The sequence below is a fragment of the Trichechus manatus genome, unplaced genomic scaffold (genome assembly GCF_000243295.1).
Source record: "Trichechus manatus latirostris isolate Lorelei unplaced genomic scaffold, TriManLat1.0 scaffold00011, whole genome shotgun sequence".
In the NCBI taxonomy this organism is placed as follows: Eukaryota; Metazoa; Chordata; class Mammalia; order Sirenia; family Trichechidae; genus Trichechus; species Trichechus manatus.
Window position 1 is genome coordinate 16729945 of NW_004443947.1, and position 19526 is coordinate 16749470.

The 19526-nt window shown below is 38.3% G+C and overlaps 1 pseudogene; it reads right to left on the bottom strand.

Annotated features, from left to right (window-relative positions):
* Positions 1–15609: 15609 nt before the first annotated feature.
* On the bottom strand, positions 15610–16987 carry LOC101360388 (eukaryotic peptide chain release factor subunit 1 pseudogene; annotated as a pseudogene).
* Between the last annotated feature and the right edge of the window lie 2539 nt (positions 16988–19526).

Below are 19526 nucleotides of genomic sequence, written 5' to 3' on the forward strand. Positions count from 1 at the left end.
CTATAGGACAGAATAGAACTGTCCCATAGGGTTTCCAAGGCTGTAATCTTTATAGAAGCAGATTGCCCCATCTTTCTCCCGCAGAGTGGCTGGTGGGTTCAAACCGCCGACCTTTTAGTTAGCAGCCCAGCTGATTTAACCACTGTGCAATCAGGGCTTTTATCTCAATCTTAGGCTTTCTGAAGTCATAAATGACTATAAACACACATCCACACGGAGTTGCTATGTTCCTTCTTTAAAATACAAGTTCCATTACATTATACTCATTGAGAATCAGGATTAAAATAATGAAAATATATTCACTCATATCTATTTCTATGTGTCTTAGCTATCTAGTGCTGCAATAACAGAAATACCACAAGTGGATGGTTTTAACAAAGAGAAGTTTATTTCTTTACAGTACAGTAGGCTAAAAGTCCAAATTCAGGGTGTCAGCTCCAGGGGAAGGCTTTCTCTCTCTTGGTCTTCTCATCAGTGTTACCCTGGACTAGGAGCTTCTCGGTGCAGGGACCCCGGTCCAAAGGACACGCTCTGCTCCTGGCACTGCTTTATGATGGTGTGAGTTCCCCCTGTCTCTCTGCTCACGTCTGTCTTTTATATCTCAAGACATTGTCTCAGGATACAATTTAATCTTGTAGACTGAGTCCTCCCTTACTAACAACTGCCACCCATACTCCCTCATTAGCATCATAGAGGCAAGATTTACAACATATAGGAAAACCACACAATACCAGGAATTATGGTCTGGCCATATTGATACACACATTTTTAGGGTGACATAATTCAAACCATGACACTATGTATATAATTAATAATATATATTTGATCTATTATGTATCATATATTATTAATAATGTATAATTATTAATATAGTAGCATATATGTATACATATAATGTTGATGTCTTATTCAAGGTTCTTTTGGTTGCAAGTAACAGAAGTCAATATAATTTATTCTAAGAAGGAAACGTGGTTTAAAAAGTCTTGTTCAATGAAGACGAATCTGTGAAGCATCTCAACATGGATGAATCTGGAGGACATTATGCTGAATGAAATAAGTCTATCACAAAAGGACAAATATTGTATGAGACCTCTATTGTAAAAACCCATGAAAAAGTTTACACACAAAAAGTAACAATCTTTGTTGGTTACTAGGGATGGGAGGGGTGGGGGACGGAAATACTAAATAGGCAATAAGTGGTATCTTTGGTGAAGGGTGAGACAGTACACAATACTGGGGAAACCAGCACAACTTGTACAAGGAAAGGTCATGGAAGCTCCATAGACACATCCAAACTCCCTGAGGGACTGAATTGCTGGGTGGAGGGCTGTGGGGACCATGGTCTTGGGGAACATCTAGCTCAACTGGCATAACACAGTTTATAAAGACAATGTTCTGCATTCTACCTTGGTGAGTAGCATCTGGGGCCTTAAAAGCCTGTGAGCAGCCATCTAATATACTCCACTGGTCTCACTCCTTCGGAAGCAAGGGAGAATGAAGAGAACAGGATACAAGGAAAAGATTAGTCCAGGACTAATGGACCACAGCTACCAAGCCCTCCACCAGACTGAGTCCAGTACCACTAGATGGTACCCAGCTACCACCACTGACTGTTCTGACCAAGATCACAACAGAGGGTTCTGGACAGAGCCTGAGAAGGATGTAGAACAAAATTCTAACACACACAATAAAGACCAGATTTACTGGCCTAAAAGAGACTGGAGAAACCCCAAGAGTATGGCCCCCAGACACCCTTTTCACTCAGTGGTGAAGTCACTTCCAAGGTTCACCGTTCAGCCAGGGATTGGACAGCCGTATAAAACAAAACAGGACTAATGAGGCACAGCAGTCCAGGGACAAGGTCTAGAAGGCAGAAGGGGACAGGAAGGCTGGTGATAGGGAATCCAAGGTTGAGTAAGGACAGTGATGACATGTAGTCGGGTTGTTAACCATTGTCATAGGGCAACATGTATACTAATTGTTTAATGAGAAACCATTTTGTTCTGTAAACCTTCATCTAAAGTGAGAATAGCAGCACAACTGGATGAGCGTGGTCAATGTCACTGAACTGTGCACGTAGAAATTTTTGAAATGGTGTATCTTTGTCTATGTATATTTTGACCAAAAAAACAAAAAGGTCAAGAAGGGAGAGGGTTGACATGTAGTTGGGCTGTTAACCAATGTCACAAAACAATATGTGTGCTACTGTTTTATGAGAAACTATTTATTCTGTAAACCTTCACCTGAAGTACAATAAAGAAAAAAGAAAAAAAAAAAGTCTTGTTCAAGATAAAAGTAGCGAGGTCTCTTGAATTTTAAAGTGCCAGTATTATAGTTGATTTGTGTCTCCCAAAGAGATATGTTAAATTCTAATCTTGGATACTCACGAATGTGAACTTACAAGGAAATAGAGTCTCTGTAGATGTAATTATTTAAATTAATATGAGGCCACACTGGGGTAGAGTGGGCCATAATCCAACATGACTAGTGTCTTTATAAGAAGAGGAGAAGGGACATAGAGACAGACACACAGAGAAGAATGTCAGGTGATGATAGAGCAGAAATTGTTGTTGTTGTTGTTAGGTACTGTGGAATTGGTTCTGACTCATAGCAACGCTATGTGCAACAGAATGAAACACTTCCCAGTCCTGTGCCATCCTCACAATCATTGCTGTGTTTGAACCCATTGTTGCAGCCACTGTGTGAATCCATCTCGCCTAGGGTCTTCCTCTTTTTCACTGAGAGATTAGAGTGATGCATCTACTAACCAAGGAATGCCGAGGATTGCTGACAGCCACTGAAAGCTAGACAAGAGGCGAGAGGCATGTAACAGACCCTCCTTCAGAGCCTTCCAGAAAGAATTCTGCCTCAAGGTTATAACATATCAATACACACATACACACACACAATTGATTCTGTTTCTCCGATGAACTCTAATACAATCAGAAACTAGAAAACTATGATGAAAACCTCATTATTCATATTTCACTCTTTTTCCCCCCTAAGAATTGGCTTCATCACTACACTCTGACCCTTCCTTCTCTTTTTCTCAATTTATATGAAACATTCTTTCTTCCCCCTTACCTTTAAATTCTCTGAGAAAATTTCTGTCTCTCAGCACCAATTCCAAATTACTCAGAGACAGAACTTGTCCAGCTTGTGTCGGATAAGCCTCATCCTCCCACAACCCACACACCACACTTCATCTAATCTTCTGATTTAAAAATCACAACGGGAAAAGAACCATGACTGGCAACAGTTCATCCAACACTTGGCATGAGACAATTCTTGGAGAGAGAGCACTGTGATATTCTGGGACAGCAAATATGAAAAAAAAAAAAAAATATTGTACTAATAACTGTTAGCATATATTGAGTGCTATTACCATGCCATGCAATTTACATCCATTAACACTATCTTCACGATAGCCCCACTTAGTTGATAATAATAACATTATTATTATTTCCGGTTTGCAGATGAGGAAATTGTTAAAAGGCTTACCCAAGATCATAAAACAGGCAGAGAAGGAACAGTTATTATAACTCTGCCAGTGACTTAAGATCTCAACTTCTTAACTGTGGGGACTGCCACATTTCAAGTCTCTTAAATGAAGTATGTTTGTAGTTAGGGTTGTACCTAGAGAAATGCCATTATCTGCCTTTCATTTCTAAGCCTGCTTCAGATCCATTTCATGGGTTCCCAAGGCCATTTATTACCTAATTTCTGAAGCCTATGTGTACCCTCTCTCTATCCTATTTCTTAGGATGATTCTTTTCAAAAAGAATCGATGATAATCATGCATGGAGTTCTTTCATGGAGCTGCCTTTTTGTTGAATGGTTCTTTCATTTAAAATATGCCTTACCAAAGGATCCAGATCATTTCTCATATGAAAACAGAACAGCTTTGAAATCAGCTCATTGTCCAGCAGGTAGAAGGTTGATCACACAGAATTTCAGTATTTACTTCAGTATTATCTAAATAAATGACTCAGATCTAAAACCCATGTATCCTAACTCTAAATCCATTACACTTTTGATACCAGAGGTAGACACTGAAATATATTCTTGTCTTAATAATATTTTATTGAGCTTTTGGTGAAAGTTTAAACAACAAGTTAGGCTCTTATTTGACAGTTTCCTCACAAATTGTCTGATGACATTCGTTACATTTATCACAATGTGTCAAGATTCTCTTTAATTATGTTCAGTTTGTTCCCTTTCCAGTGCTCTAGTTTCTCTGCCCCCTTATCTTCTCATTTTTTTTTTTTTTTGAGTAATTAATCGATGGTCCTTTGGTCACATACTGATGGTTTTTAAGTAGAGTACCAATCTTACAGGTAATATCTTATATTTTATGTGCTACTTTGTTGTTTTTCTAAAAGATGATCTTACAGGATAGCCTTCGTTCTAGGTTTAAATAGTGTCTTAGGGTGATGGTATCAGGGAGCCCTCTGTTCTTTACTATTCCAGTTTGTCTGGCTTTTTTTTTTAAAAATAAGAATTTCAGTTCTGCTCCATATTTTTCTCCCACTCTATCCTGGACCAAATATTGTGACTCTGGTAAGAACAGTCAGCGGTGGTATCTGGGCACCATCTAGTTCTGGTCTCAGGGAAGATGAGGCTGCGGCTTGTGTAGACTTCTTTCTTCTCTGTGCTTTTGACCACCTTCTTACTGTTTTGCTCCTGGACAGTAGGGACCCATAGTTGTATCTTAGATTGCTGCCCACAAACTTTAAAGACCCCAGACGCTACTCACTTCACTAGCATGCAGATCATGATTTTTATGAACTATTTTACACCAATTGACTGAGTTGTCCCATGAGACTATGGTCCTAAGCCTTCAAACCCAGAAAACCACTGTCGGAAGGTGTTTGGTTATGTCTATGGAGAATCCATATTTGTGTCTTCAAAGACTATAGGTACCTGCACCCACACATATGTATTTACATGTACGTATAGATACTTCTGGAGCTCTGGCAGCCCAGTGGTTAAGAGCTTGGCTGCTAACCAAAAGGTCGACAGTTCAAATCCACCAGCTGCTCCTCGAAAGCCCTATGGGCAGTTCTACTCTGTCCTATAGGGTCGCTATGAGTTGGAATCGACTCAGTGGCAATGGTATAGATACTTCTATCTGTTCTTACCTATGTACATATTCATACCCACCTGTATACCAATATGCCTATACCCATCCATATGTGCTCAAACGCTCATTTTTACTCTGCTTGTGCTGTGCCCACTACATCTACATTTGGTGCCACTTTTCCCATCATCAAAAATAACTAGTCTCTACTATATAAAGCATAGTTTCCCCACCCCACCCCTTGGTAACCACCAATGAACATTGCTCTCTCCGTATTTATCTATTCTTATCTTCTTATAAAAGAGGGATTATACAATATTTGTCCTTATATGCTTCACTTATTTCACTTAGCATTATGCCTTCCAGGTCCATCCATGTTATCTTATGTTTCATGGACTCATCATTGTTCTTTATGGTTGCATAGTATTCCGCTGTATGCATGTACTACAATTTGCTTATCCATTCTTCTGTTGATGGACACTTCAGCTGTTTCCATTTATTTGCTATTGTGAATAAAGTAGTAATGAACATAAGTGTGCATATGTCTGTTCATAGCATTATTTTTAGGTCTCCAGAGTATACACCTAGGCATGGGATTGCTGGATCATAGGGTAGTTCTATTTCTAGTTTTTTGAGAAAGTGCCATACTGTTTTCCATAGTGGTTGTACCATTTTACAGTCCCACCTGCAATGGATAAGGGTTGCAATCTCCTCGGATCCTTGTCAACATTTGTGATTACCTGTTTTGTTTTGTTTTTAATCAGTGCCAGCTGGGGTAAGATGGTATCTCATTGTAGTTTTGATTTGTAGCTCTCTAACAGCTAGTGATCGTGAACATCTTTTCATATGTTTGCTGGCTGCTTGGATATTTTCTTTGATGAAAGTTCCGTCTGTGTCATTTGCCCATAAAATATATTCTTTTAAAAATATTTATTAAGCATCAACTGTATATGAAGCAGTAGTGTAGGCAGTTAAGAAGCAGGGGTGAATGAGACTGTGGAATTTCTGCTTATATATCATGTGTAACTGCATTATTATCAGTGGAGAAAAACATAAATTATTATTATAAAATGTTGATATGCAAAGATGATAATTTTTCTGATAATTGCTAGCAGAATCAATTATATCCATTTAAAAACTGGGCATACAAATGTATTAATAATAAAATTTGAAATATTTACTGTCATGGTTTGAATTATGTCCCCAAAAAATGTGTGTATCAGTCTGGCTGGGCCATGATTCCTGGTACTGTGTGATTTTCCTGTATGTTGTAAGCCTGCCTCTGTGATGTTAATGAGGGAGGATGGGTGGCAGTTGTGTTAGTAAGGCAGGACTCAGTCTACAAGATTAGATTGTATCCTGAGGCAATGTCTTGAGATATAAAAGACAGAAGTGAGCAGAGGGACAGGGGGGACTTCATACCATCAAGAAAGCAGCACTGGGAGCAGAGTATGTCCTTTGGACCAGGGTCCCTGCTCAGAGAAGCTCCTAGTCCAGGGGAACACTGAAGAGAAGAAGGCCGATGGAGAGAAAAAGCCTTCCCCTGGAGCTGACGCCCTGAATTTGGACTTTTAGCCTATTTTAACTGTGAGGAAATAAATTTCTCTTTGTTAAAGCCATCCACTTGTGGTATTTTTGTTGTAGCAGCACTAGATGACTAAGACATTTACCTATAGAATATATTGATAATTTAGAACTACAATTATACCAATTTATTGTTTTAAAGAAGAAATGATGGAATAACAGATTCCTAGTCTAGCATCACTATTGTTATATTTCAAAGAGAATTATGTAGATATTTTTTAGAAATGTCATTAATGGATAATATTCCAGCAGATTTGAAAGTTAGAAACTTTTCAAATTTACTGGTATATGTTTGCCCCCTTTCAATAGTTCATTTTATAGTAGATAATGTATATTTTTAATTAATAGAATTTATGGATGATCTTCTCATAAATCCTAAGCCAAGACGAATTTTCTGTCTTATTTTGTATAAGTCTGTCAGGAAGTAGCTTCCCTGTTTAACAAATTATTCCATTTTTATTACATTTAAGGAACTGTGATTCACTCTTCTATGTCTAATTAGAAGAAGTAAGTTGAATATTCTCTGTTCTTTTCAAGGGTAGCAGTACTGAGAACAAGTTGTCACAATAGTCACATATCCATCTTTGACCCTTTCATTAGCCATAATCCAGTCTATCTCTGATAAAATGATCAGTGCACAACAGAATGCCTTTTTATCTTGGATTTCTAAGTTAAATATATGCCTTGTGTTCCCTATAAAAAATAGTGTCAGGATTCTTGTTTTCTATTGTAAGAGAATAACCCACAAAAGAAGAAAAGCACAATGTGATGTCACTTTATATTCTGTCTGCTGTCAAATATCGGAAGGCTGAACATGGGGTTATAGCAACCCTCTTATATACTGGTGGAGTGGAGTGTGGTGACGCCATTCTGGAGAGCAAATAAGGCACTGATTTTGTCAAAGTAATTACTCTTATGTATTCCGTATGCCCATAAATCTCACTTCTAAGCATATGTCCCAAAAAAGTTTGCCCACGGGTCTGTAAACGGATGTGAATGAGATTCTTCACAGTGATGTTTGTGGTCATGAGGAGTTGGAGACAACCTGGGTGTCCATTTAAGGACAGTGGATAAGTAAAATGTGAGATTTTACAGAGATACTGTACAGCACTAGAAAAACAAAAAACAAAAGATGGTCACATAGCAACATAGATATAACTTACGAACACAGTACTAAATGAAACAAACAAGAAACAAGATGAATAGCATGTACCATTTATGTAAAATAAAGCAAACATTATTTTACAAGATAATATACAAATAAAAAACATATTTATCCAACACATTAATACATGTGAGTGGAGGGAGATGAGTTTGGGCAATGGGACAGGAAGAAAAGGAGGAAGGGAGGGAGGAAGAACGGAAGGAGGAAGAAACGAAAGTTGAGATAAAGTAAGTGGACAGAATGCTTTCACACTTAATTTGTACATTTTGGTTTTGATTTTATGGGTATGCTTTCAATTTCCCCAGAATTTTTTCAGATGAAAAACAAGAATTGCTAGAACAAGCCTCATGTCTACTAAACTCATTTGACCAATACTTATCTTTTCAGTTTCTGTTCTGAGACAGTAGATGTTATTATTTCCTGTATAGTGAAGAGTACAAAAGAAGTGTGAGATATGGTTCTTGATTCCAAGGGGAGAAGTGCAGGGAGAGAAATGGAGAAAAGTTAATCATACATAGTGATAGAATAGAAAAAAAAAATGCTTAGGCTTAGGCATTTTGAATTCTATTGATTAGTCTTCTAAGAAGTTATAATATTTCAGAAAATAAATAGTTCCAGTTACATCAGAATAGGTTAAATCCTGGTACTGCTTTAAGTCTTGGTACTTCTACTTACTAGTAATGTGACTTTGAGTAAATAGTCTCTGTGAGTCTCACTTTTTTTTTTTTTGGTTTGTTTGTTTGCGTTGTTTTTAAATCTGAATTTGTGGATAACAGTATCTGTCTCATAGGACATTGTGATGTTGCAATGATACAATGCAGCAAAACGAATGTACGTACTTGTTACCTAATAAATGCACACTATGTGCAATTATTATTAAGAAGGGAGTGAAGATCAAGATGAGTTCTGAAGTACTGAAATGTTTGGATTAAATTAGGGATGGAATTCTAAATTAAGAAACATTTCAGGAGAAAGATCTTTTTCTTAAAAATTAAAAATATTTCTAAATTTAGTATCTTGATGAACATTTTCAAGATGTGTACCTCAAGAATGCTGGTATTATTATTGTTTTCTGTCTAATTTTCATGTATCTCCTATAATATTTGCTATATGGAATGTTGATTCTATGTTACTCACAGAATAGATATTCATGATTTTCACACCATAATCAATTTCATCTTTTAGCCTTTATCAATTAATAGTTTTTGTCCTTAAATCCAATTTGTTTGATATTAAGATCATAACTCCTCCTGCTTTCTGTTTGGTTACATTTGCCTTAAACTCTGCCCATCATTTCATTTCTGTCCTGTCAGGATAGTCCCTGGGTAGTGCAAAGGGTTAAGTGCTTGACTGCTAACCAAAAAGTTGAAGGTTCAAACCTACCCATAGGCACCTCAGAAGAAAGGCCTGGTGGTCTGCTTTCAAAAAGTCACAGCTTTGAAAACCCTATGGAGTGCAGTTCTATTCTGCAGAGATAAGGTTGTCATGAGTTGGAGTCAACTTGATAGCAACCAGTTTTTGGTTTTTTATGAACACAAAAAACCATTAACCATACAAGGAAAAAAAATTTAAAAAATGGGATACGTCAAAATCTATACTTTTTTTATAAAAAGACATTGTTTATAAAATAAAAAATAAGCAAGAGTTTGGGAGAACATACTGACAATCCATACATACATCTGCAAAGACATTGTATTCAGAATATATAAAAAATTCTTTCAATTTAATTATAAGAAGACAAATAACATGATTTAAAAAGAAACAGCCAAACTATTTGAATTAATGCTTCATAAAAGAAAATGTAAAACCAGCTGTTTTTGAGTTGACCCAGACTCATAGCGACCCCATGTGTGTCAGAGTGGAACAGTGCTCCACGAGGTTTTCAGTGGCTGATTTTTTTCAGAAGTAGATTGCCAGACCTTTCTTCTGAGGTGCCTCTGGGTGAACTTGAACCTCCAAACTTTCGGTTAACAGAAGCTCTAGGAATAATAAGCACATGAGAAGAAGCTCAATATTTTTAGTCATCAGTGGAATGCAAATTAAAACTACAATGAAATAATACTGCATACCCCCTAGAATACTGAAAATTAAAAAAAAGATGGATAATACCAAAAGTCAGCAAGGCTATTGAGCATTTAGAACTCTTACACATAGCTGATGAGGATGAAAAAATGGTACAGTCATTTTGGAGAAGAGTTTGCTAGTTTGCTTGTTTGTTGTTAAGTTATATAACCACTTACTATGTGATTCAGATAGTCTACTTCTTTGTATTTACCTAAGAAAAATGAAAATATATATCTATTAAAAGGTTTGTACATGAATGTTTATAGCAGCTTTACTCATAATAATCAGAAAATTGGAAATAACCTCAATATCCATTGATAGGAAAATAGATAAATAATTATTGGTATAGTTATACAATATAATACTATTCAGTAATAGAAAGGAACAGACTCCCAGTACATGCAACAATACAGGTGAATGTCAAAATCATTATGCTGAGTGAAAGACGTCAGATTCAAAGAGTACATGTTGTATGAGTTTATTTATGTGGAATCCATAACAGGCAAAACTAATCTATAGTGACAGAAAGCAGATCAATTACTCTCTGGGAATGAAGATAGTAGAGGGATTGACTCTTCGCTAATTCCTATTCACATCCAAGATTCATCCCAACAATGACCTCTTGAAAAACTGACCCTAGAAGGTTGGATTTGAGGTCCCTTTCATGGAACCGTGTACATGATCATTCAGAGCATTTACAAATTTGAAATGTGAGACTAAAATTCACTAGGGTGTGAATGATTTTTTTTTTTTCTTTCTTTTCCTCACCTGCAATTTTGGAGACATGGCTGAAATCATAGGTGACTCCCTTGTTTGGGCTTGGCCTAATTTTAGTTCTTTATAATGAACAATGAGATGAAATGCTGGGGCATGAAGACATGGAGAGTTGTCAAAGAGCTTTTCTACTGTTAATTTATTTATTATCTACTCTGAGTGATAATAAGTAGTATTAAAGCCAAATCTCATTAACGTGAGCCTTTTGTCAGTGAGAATAAATCTGTAATTTTGAACTCTCCACCTTTTTTGAAGGTTATGTGACACAGAGGGCAACCAGGTAACCGATTCAAAATAAGATGGAGAGATTCAAAATCCTTTTACTACCTTCCCTGCGACAGACTGACTAGTATTGGTTTAAAAAAAAAAAAGTTATAATCTAATCACCACATTTGAGACAAGTTTAAAAAATAGAAGATTTTTAAAGTTATTTAGTGGCAACAATAAAACAGGGAGAAGGCATAATTTTTGGATAATGGGACTTCTAATAGGAATTTGGGTTAATTACATGTTATATTTCTTGTAGTGTCTGTTACTTACATTTCTGTAAATTGTGGCACACAGATATTACTGTAACTTAACAATATTTAAAATCACACTTTGTCATTTTGATCTTTTTTTTTTTTTGGTGGGGGGGAGAACAAAGTTATTTATGGTCTAGCCATTTTTGGTGGGCATTTTCTGTTCTATTAAGGATAATGGAACCCTGGTAGCATAGTGGTTATCTTAGATTGCTAACCAAAAGCTTACCAGTTAGAATCCAGCTGCTCCTTGGAAACCCTATGAGGCAGTTCTACTGCATCTTATAGGGCTGCCATGTGTTGGAATCCACTCGATGACAATGGTTTTTGTTTTTTGTTTTTTTTTTAAGGATAATTAGAGCAAGAATCATCTCTACTCCTCCACCCCAGACTAGGTGAGCCCCTTGAAGGCAGGAATTGTGTACACATTTTTTTCAGCCTAGAGCTTACACAGGGTAAACACAGAATAAATGTTGAACAAATAAAGGAATGAAGGGTGTGCATTTTCCCTATGAAGGGCACCTGATGGTGTAGCTGGTAGATGGCAGAACACTGTTTCAGACCTTCTGGCAGTCTTGTGCTTGTCTACGCTAAAATAAACTACCCATGGGATAGGTAACAGCATCTTCAGAAAGCTGAAGAATCTGTTATTGACCTTGCTCTCTTTCTATCAGCAGGCTTCACAGGGTGTTTTAGACAAAAGACAATAACACTTGGTTCTTAAATAACTGCATCCAGGTGGTACCTACGGCACAAATATGACTCCCCAATGCATCCTTTCTCATCAGGAGCATAAAAGGGATCCCTTGTAATAAAAGGATATATAAAAACAAGTTTGAAGGAGGCAGGGGAGATGAAAAGGGTAAGGGTTGGAGCTGAGCTTGTGTTTTTAGCAACTTGCAATAGTTACTACTAATTGAACAAGCCTCAACTTGGATTTTCTGAAACAAGTTAGATACGTGACCATAACAGAAGCCAGTATGGAACAGAAACACCCGGAATATTTTCCATTTCTAGGCTAGTTTAGATCATCTGAGTTCCCAATAGTATCTAGGAGATGGCCCAGTATTCTGAAGCATTTTGCATTTTTATTAGTTCAGCAAATAATTGAAGGGCAGCTACATCTCAGAAAGTCTTCTATGTGCTGAGGGTAGAGTCGTGAATAACACACGCAAAGCCCCTGTTCTTCTGGAGTTTATATTCCAAAGCTTATCTGACTCAAATTTTCTCCTTGAATGCTCATACCAACTGATGAATGGATTGACATTTTGAACTAATAGTAATATGATGTATTTATTTTTCTGTTTTGATTTTCTTGTCCTTGGAATGTGAAATATTGTGGGTAAACTGCTTTCTAGGATGCTGGACACAGTGATTTGTAATGCTTGCATACTTACTCTGTTTTTTTTGCCCCCGGAGGAGGAGGTAACCTTGATGACAATAATCTACACTCCCTGAAGCATATGTTGAATTCATAGCATCCCAGAAATGGAAGCAAGCTTTGTCTAGATTGTGAATGTTTCTCCAAATAACAACAGAAGTAGTAACAGACTGTAAACAAACAAAAACAAAACCCAAAAAACCTATAGATTCTGACTCATAGTGACCCTATAGGGCAGAGTAGAACTTTCCCATAGGGTTTCCAAGGCTGTAAATCTTTATGAAAGCCAACTGCCACATCCTTCTCCCGTGGAGTACCTGCTGAGTTCGCACCACTGACCTTTTGGTTGCAGCCAAGTGCTCAACCACTGCACCACAGACTGTAAGGCTACACAAAACCAAGCTCCTGAGATCTGGCCACACTTGGCCTGACCTGGAAAGACTGACCTGATGGGGGCAAAGTAAAGTGCATTAAAACATCCTCCACCTAATTGTGTTCCAATGGCCCACCTGGTCCTCAGGATCTTCAGCCCCGGCACATATAGTGTGTAAAGTGAGTGGCCTCTTTCTTACAGTCATAGTTCACCTAGAACAATGCGAATAGGCAGTTTGACTTACTTTTTTTTTTTTTCATTTTTACCCAACTCATATTTACTCATTCACAGCGTGCATAGAGTGAGGGGTTGGGAATACTATTTTTCCTGAAGAATTCCTGGGCAATGAGCATATAGAGGAAGATTCATTCTACTTTGATCTCTAATCCTTAATTTTGTGTTACGTGGATGGAGAAAAGGAAGTGGGAGAATGTGTTCAGTGAACACTAGCTTTTTTTTTTTTTTTCTTAAATATGGTTTAATACTCTTCTCCATTTCTGTACATCACAACACCAAGATTTCGCTGCTTAAGATCTCTCTGCAGAGGCTATAGAAAATGCAAAGGCTATGGTTTTCACCCCTTCTTATTTATGTGTTTGTATGTGTAAGTGTAATACATATCAGTATATATTGATACACACATCAATATATAATGCAATATATATCACCAAAGAGAACACATTGATTAAAGAAATACAAAAATTTAGCATCATTTCCAAACTTAAATAGTAAAAATAAAAACTACAAAAGAAGCTGCATACCCTAAATGTATCATGTGAAACAAGCATATCCAAAAATGTAAATTTACATCCAATTTCTCTGGTCTTGTCATATCACATTAGACCCATTTACAATGGCAAAACCCTAAGGTACTGCTGTGAAGAGAGCATGTTTGCTCGCTCTTGCGTTTTCTGCAAACAAACAGCAGAGCCCAAAGCAAAAGCCTGTTCCGGTGAAGATTCTCACATCGGTGAACACCAAAGCATTGATTCTTCTCACTGGGGTTGAGACATCAGGTTACACATTGACAGACAGTCATTTGGACCTCAGAGCACAGCGTGAGAACCAGAAACTACATTTTAAGACATACTCCCTTCATTCAAGTGAAACAGGATTATTAGAATGATAGGCAGGTCTGTAACCTGGGAACAAGGAGCTGGTTCAGACCAATAAAGCTACGAGTGACTGAGTCAAAAGTCAGTGAAGAACCGCAGTCAGGCACTATGTGTTAAATGTACCTAATTTGAAAATCAAATGCATCCCACTACCCTAGTCAGTGTAGGGGTGATAGCAATTGACTTTTTAAACCTTTGGTCCTTCAAAGTCCATTCGGTATGCTTTTTCATTATTACCACTGGGCACATTCAACACACTGTTCACTGTCACTACCTCGGGCAAGCCATCACCTTGCATATCAGCTGGGTTCAAGTCCAATTTATAGTCCAACCGTGAAGCCTAGGGTTTCATGCCCCCTTTTGGATCCAACACGGTTAATCCTTGGTGCCAGAAGCTGTGTCACATCCCTTCCCACCACCCCCCACTACAATTTCTCACGAGAGGTGCTTGTAAGTCCCATATGTGAAACAGATACTCCAACCCCACCAGGAGGTCAGGGGTTTATAATTACATGCACAGTCATACATATCTTGTCCATCGTTCCTGTGAAAACCTTGCAGTTCATTTTATTAAAATCAAAACATTCACATAATCTCATGCCATCCAACACAAGGAAAACACAACCATCTCCCTTTTACCAAGGATAGACCCAAGCAAAATAAAATAAAATTTCCTTTAAATATCTTTGTTTCCACTTACATGGCATGTTTTATTTCTCCCAATCCCAGCAAAAGCACAGAAACCCCATCATATCCATCCCAAACTGGTTTCTAGTAAGCTAAGATTATGGGAACATTTGTCAAAGCAATGATGTTGAGGGCTCCCAAACCCTGGGCACAAATGCATCTGAAAAAACAGATGGAAGGACACAGTGCACTGGCCCAAATGCTTCACGAGTCAGTCTGACTTTGCAACACAATTTTCATCCTTGAAACTGCCAGTCTGGAGGGGGAAGGGGCGTGAGGGAGTGAAGTTGAAAATGCCTCGTATTAGCTCACCCATTCAACATTAAACAGAGACCAAGAGAGAAATGGTTCCAACATTTCACCACATATATTCCTTCTTAGCAGTCTAAGCTGAGAATGCCATGTAAATGGGTCACTGCAAAATGCAGCAATTTAATTTTTGTCCAATCAAAATGAACAAACCAGTATGATTTCACTTCTATTAACTTTTGAAGGTTTACAGCAGTTAAAGTATTTTTGCTTCTATGTATGAAGGTTAAAAAGGTCATTTTTTCCCCCATAAAATACAATAGCAACCAATTTTCACCATCAAGTAAAAGTAAAAACTGGGATTCTTTTTTAAATTAGTCCATAGTGGCATTTAGGAACTTAGTTGTAGGCTGCTGCGCTGACACCATGACAAACCAAAGTGTAGGGTTGGGTCTGGTTTTGTTTCGGTTTTCTTTTCAATATCCAATGCTTGTGGATTAAGTTCTGGAAATGTTGCAATTGTAAGGCAGGGATCTGTTTGGTTTCCACCACGGGTATGGTCCTTGGGTTGGATGCTGGAGGGTGAGGCATGTTTTGCCGGACCCATGTCAACTACCTAGTAATCATCAAGGTCGAAAAATTCATTGTCTCCTCCTTGGTATTCCATTCCCTGGAAATCTACTCGGTACCACAAGATACCTCCAATTCCACCAAATCCTTTCACAAACTGGGATCCTTCTTGTGACTTATCTGTGACAATTTCCAATGTAGCTCCAAATTTTTTGTAGTTGTTAGCAAACCATTCCAGTAAGGGCATGCTCTCAATCAGCTCATGTTCCTGTCCTGTCTCTTTGTGAAATGAGATTTATCCTTCTCTTGTTCTGGAGTTAGATAGAGAATTTTCTCCTCTTCTGTGCCTTGGCAATGAAGAACGTATCTCATTATATGCAGATTTTCAGAGACTATTAGAATCTCTACAGCTCCCATTTCCAAAGCCTTTAGTGTATCTTCAACTCCAAAACAGTCCTTGCCCATGTCCTGGCTGATTTCATCAAAGTATCATCCCATTAATTTCTTCTCTTGAATGAACTTCACTTTGGAGAGGACTTCAGTAGATAACTCAATAGCTTGGTTGAATCCATTTTCACCACCATAGGAGATATCAACTAATTTTAAGACTTTTGATTGCAACCTCTAATCAAACGTATCAGATTGACTTAGTTCAGTTTTAAAGTCAGCTGATCCAGCTAAAACGAGACCAGCCACATTCACTTTGTCCCCAGAAATAAACAGCTGCACAGCAGTCTCAGCTACTTTCCGAACATAATTATGTCACTTTTCCATTCTTAAATGGGCAAAATGCAAGGGAGACTGACCTCCTTTACCGTGTTTCTTTGGAAGATCCAGTGAATTCGTGCAGGACTTCTCTTGTGTTTCCCTGGAGTGTGCCAAAAAGTGCACCACTACCATCTACTACAATGAAGCCAAACTTGCTGTCATCCGAAAGTAGCGCTGTAAGAGCCTCTGTATGGAATTTGTTGTCACACAAATACAATGACGTATTAATTGGTTTGAAAGGCTCGAAGTCAGTCTTGACTTTCTTTTCCTTTCCTTCTTCTGTTACAATTGCTCCACAGTAAACAACCAGATCATTTGGAAGTACCTTGTTATAAAGTTTGAGTCTCTGCTGTACAGATGTAATGGCTCCCAGGACTGAAAGGCGGTTTACTCGTGACTTAATGTTAGATGCAGTTCCAAACTCATCTGCTAACATTTTTGCCACTCGTGATAGCTGGTCTTTGGGAGGAATGATCAATGATATCATGCCTGTGCCATTGCCAGAGGTCCAGAAGGCGGGAGCTGGCTAGTGCCTGGTTCTCCTCATCCGGCCATGCGGCGCGGGGGCGGCCATCCCGAGGGGTCCGGGAACCAGGAGGGCACGGGGGGGTGGGGGGCAGACACGGCGCTCACCCGCGGGCCGCCTCCAACACTAGCTTTTTGGTTAGGGCTTCTCTGTTGTTCCATCTGACTTTGACAATGGCTGTTAAAGGTATCTGTCTTCCCATGAACTCTTATCAGCTATTCTTCATCACCACTGAGATAAAAAAGAAAAAAAAAAGAAATCTAGAGAAGATGCCTGTCCGGCCCGTTTTAAGTTCATCTCTGTTGTAGCAGTGAGCAGGGCTTCTCTTCCCATCAATCACCTTTTGTAACCTGAAGAAAAGGAAAAGTTACTGACTGACACCAAGGAGAATTTCTTTACACTCCATTCTCAGTATCCATGGGGCTCTGGGATTTGAGACTATCAAATTAGTGTCAATTTGAGGCATTTCTAAGAGGAGGAGGAAAAAAAAATGGAGATTACCTGAATTCATCTTACATGTGGCCCACTGCTAAGATCCAATCATAGCGACTGTCAGTCACAGAGAAGCACACTCTGTTTCAAAGCCCAGGTATCTCTTTAATTATAGAAATGAATAATCCAGCTCCCCAGCTCTCTTCTTAGCGGCTGAAGCCACTGAAATGAAAGGTTTGAACTTGAAGGATCAACACAAACAGAATTTGCAGCAATTTCTATTACTAGTTTCTTTTCCTATTGTCTGAACACAATATTTCCTTACTGACAGAGGAAATGAATGAGGCCTGAAAACACTTTTTCTAAGCTTCAGTGGCATTTAACGGCATTCCCTTCACCTTCTCGGGCTTTGTGGCTGTGAACAGCATCAGAAATTGATGATCTGTTGTCTGAAGATGTCTTTTGTTTTTCAAATCTTCAAACTGGAGAAAAAAAAAATGGACGATTTGAGGTTTTGAGCTGTCAAAGAAATAGCATATATTGTTACAACACTCATTTTGAATCAAATAAAATTTTTGGTTTATTTTGTACCCTTTTATTGATCATTTCTAAAATTATTTTAATGATAATTTTGGAGAGACATATACCCAGAATATTTACATTTTAGGAAATACATTTTAATAATTTGTATACTTTTGCTTCTGCCTGGCACATGTAGAGTGCTTAACCCAGTATTAGGTACTTAATGATTGCTCAATTAATGTTAGAAATTGTTACTGTTATTGTTCAGGTGATTTTCTGCTATTGTAGCCTTGCTTCAGTAGCAATTTGTTGAACATCTACTATGCACATCACTGTGAAGAATCATGCTCAGATAATAACTTCACTTAAGAAAATTAAAGGCTAATAATGGAAATAAGTACAATGCAAAACAAAAAGCAGTGGTTGTAGTGAGACGGACAGAAAGTCCTTTGAAAGCTCAATGGCAGGGGCAGATTAACTAGTAAGCACAGTATGCATCTGCTTACATTAAGCAAGGTAAGCACAGGCTTAGTTGTGTTTACTTACTAATCTGTAGTGCACAATTTCACATGGGTTTCACAGTTTCATAGATGAAATTATGGGCTACAGGTTAGTAACTAAGTACAATTAAACTTGTACATACATTTGTTTATTGGGTAATCCATCCCTTCCTCCAGGTAAAAACAGGGAAGTCTTTATGGCAAGTACGTTGGTCCTTGGAGAATGGTTACAATTCAGACATGTAAGAAACCAGGAATGGGTATTTTGAGAAGGGAGCGTAAAGTGAGAAAAAGCTCTATGGTGAAATAAGGCACGTATTTTGTGTATGGACAGAGTGAAAGGCGTTTGCCTAGGGAAGTTGGGAACGTACTGTGGAGACTAGAGAGCTTTGAACGTCTGCACTGCCACTTTTTTAAAATCTAAATGGAATCCATGGATGGTTTGTAGACAGGGAAAGAATATGACTAGACATATTTTTTTTAAATTTTTTTATTGTACTTTAGATGAAGGTTTACAGTCATTAAACAGTTAGTATACATATTGTTTTATGACAATGGTTAACAACCCCACAACATGTCAACACAGTCCCTTCTCAACCTTGGGTTCCCTATTACCAGCTTTCCTGTCCCCTTCTGCCTTCTAGTCCTTGCCCCTGGACTGTTCTGCCCCTTTAGTCTCGTTTTGTTTTATAGGGCTGTCGAATCTTTGGCTGAATGGTGAACCTCGGGAGTGACTTCATTACTGAGCTAAAAGTGTGTCTGGGGGCCATACTCTTGGGGTTTCTCCAGTCTCCGTCAGACCAGTAAGTCCGGTCTCTTTTTGTGAGTTAGAATTTTGTTTTTCTCCAACTCTGCCCAGTACCCTCTGTTGTGATGCTGGTCAGAGCAGTCAGTGGTGGTAGCCGGACACCATCTCGTTGTACTGGACTCAGTTTGGTGGAGACCATGGAAGTTGTGGTCCGTTAGTCCTTTGGACTAATCTTTTTCTTGTATCTTGTTTACTTCATTCTCCCTTGCTTCCAAAGGGGTGAGACCAGTGGAGCATCTTAGATGGCTGCTCACAGGCTTTTAAGAAACCAGATGCTACTCACCAAGGTAGAATGTAGAACATTGTTTTTATAAACTGTATTATGTCAGTTGAGCTAGATGTTCCCTGAGACCATGGTCCCCACAGCCCTCCGCCCAGCAATTCAGTCCCTCAGGGAGTTTGGATGT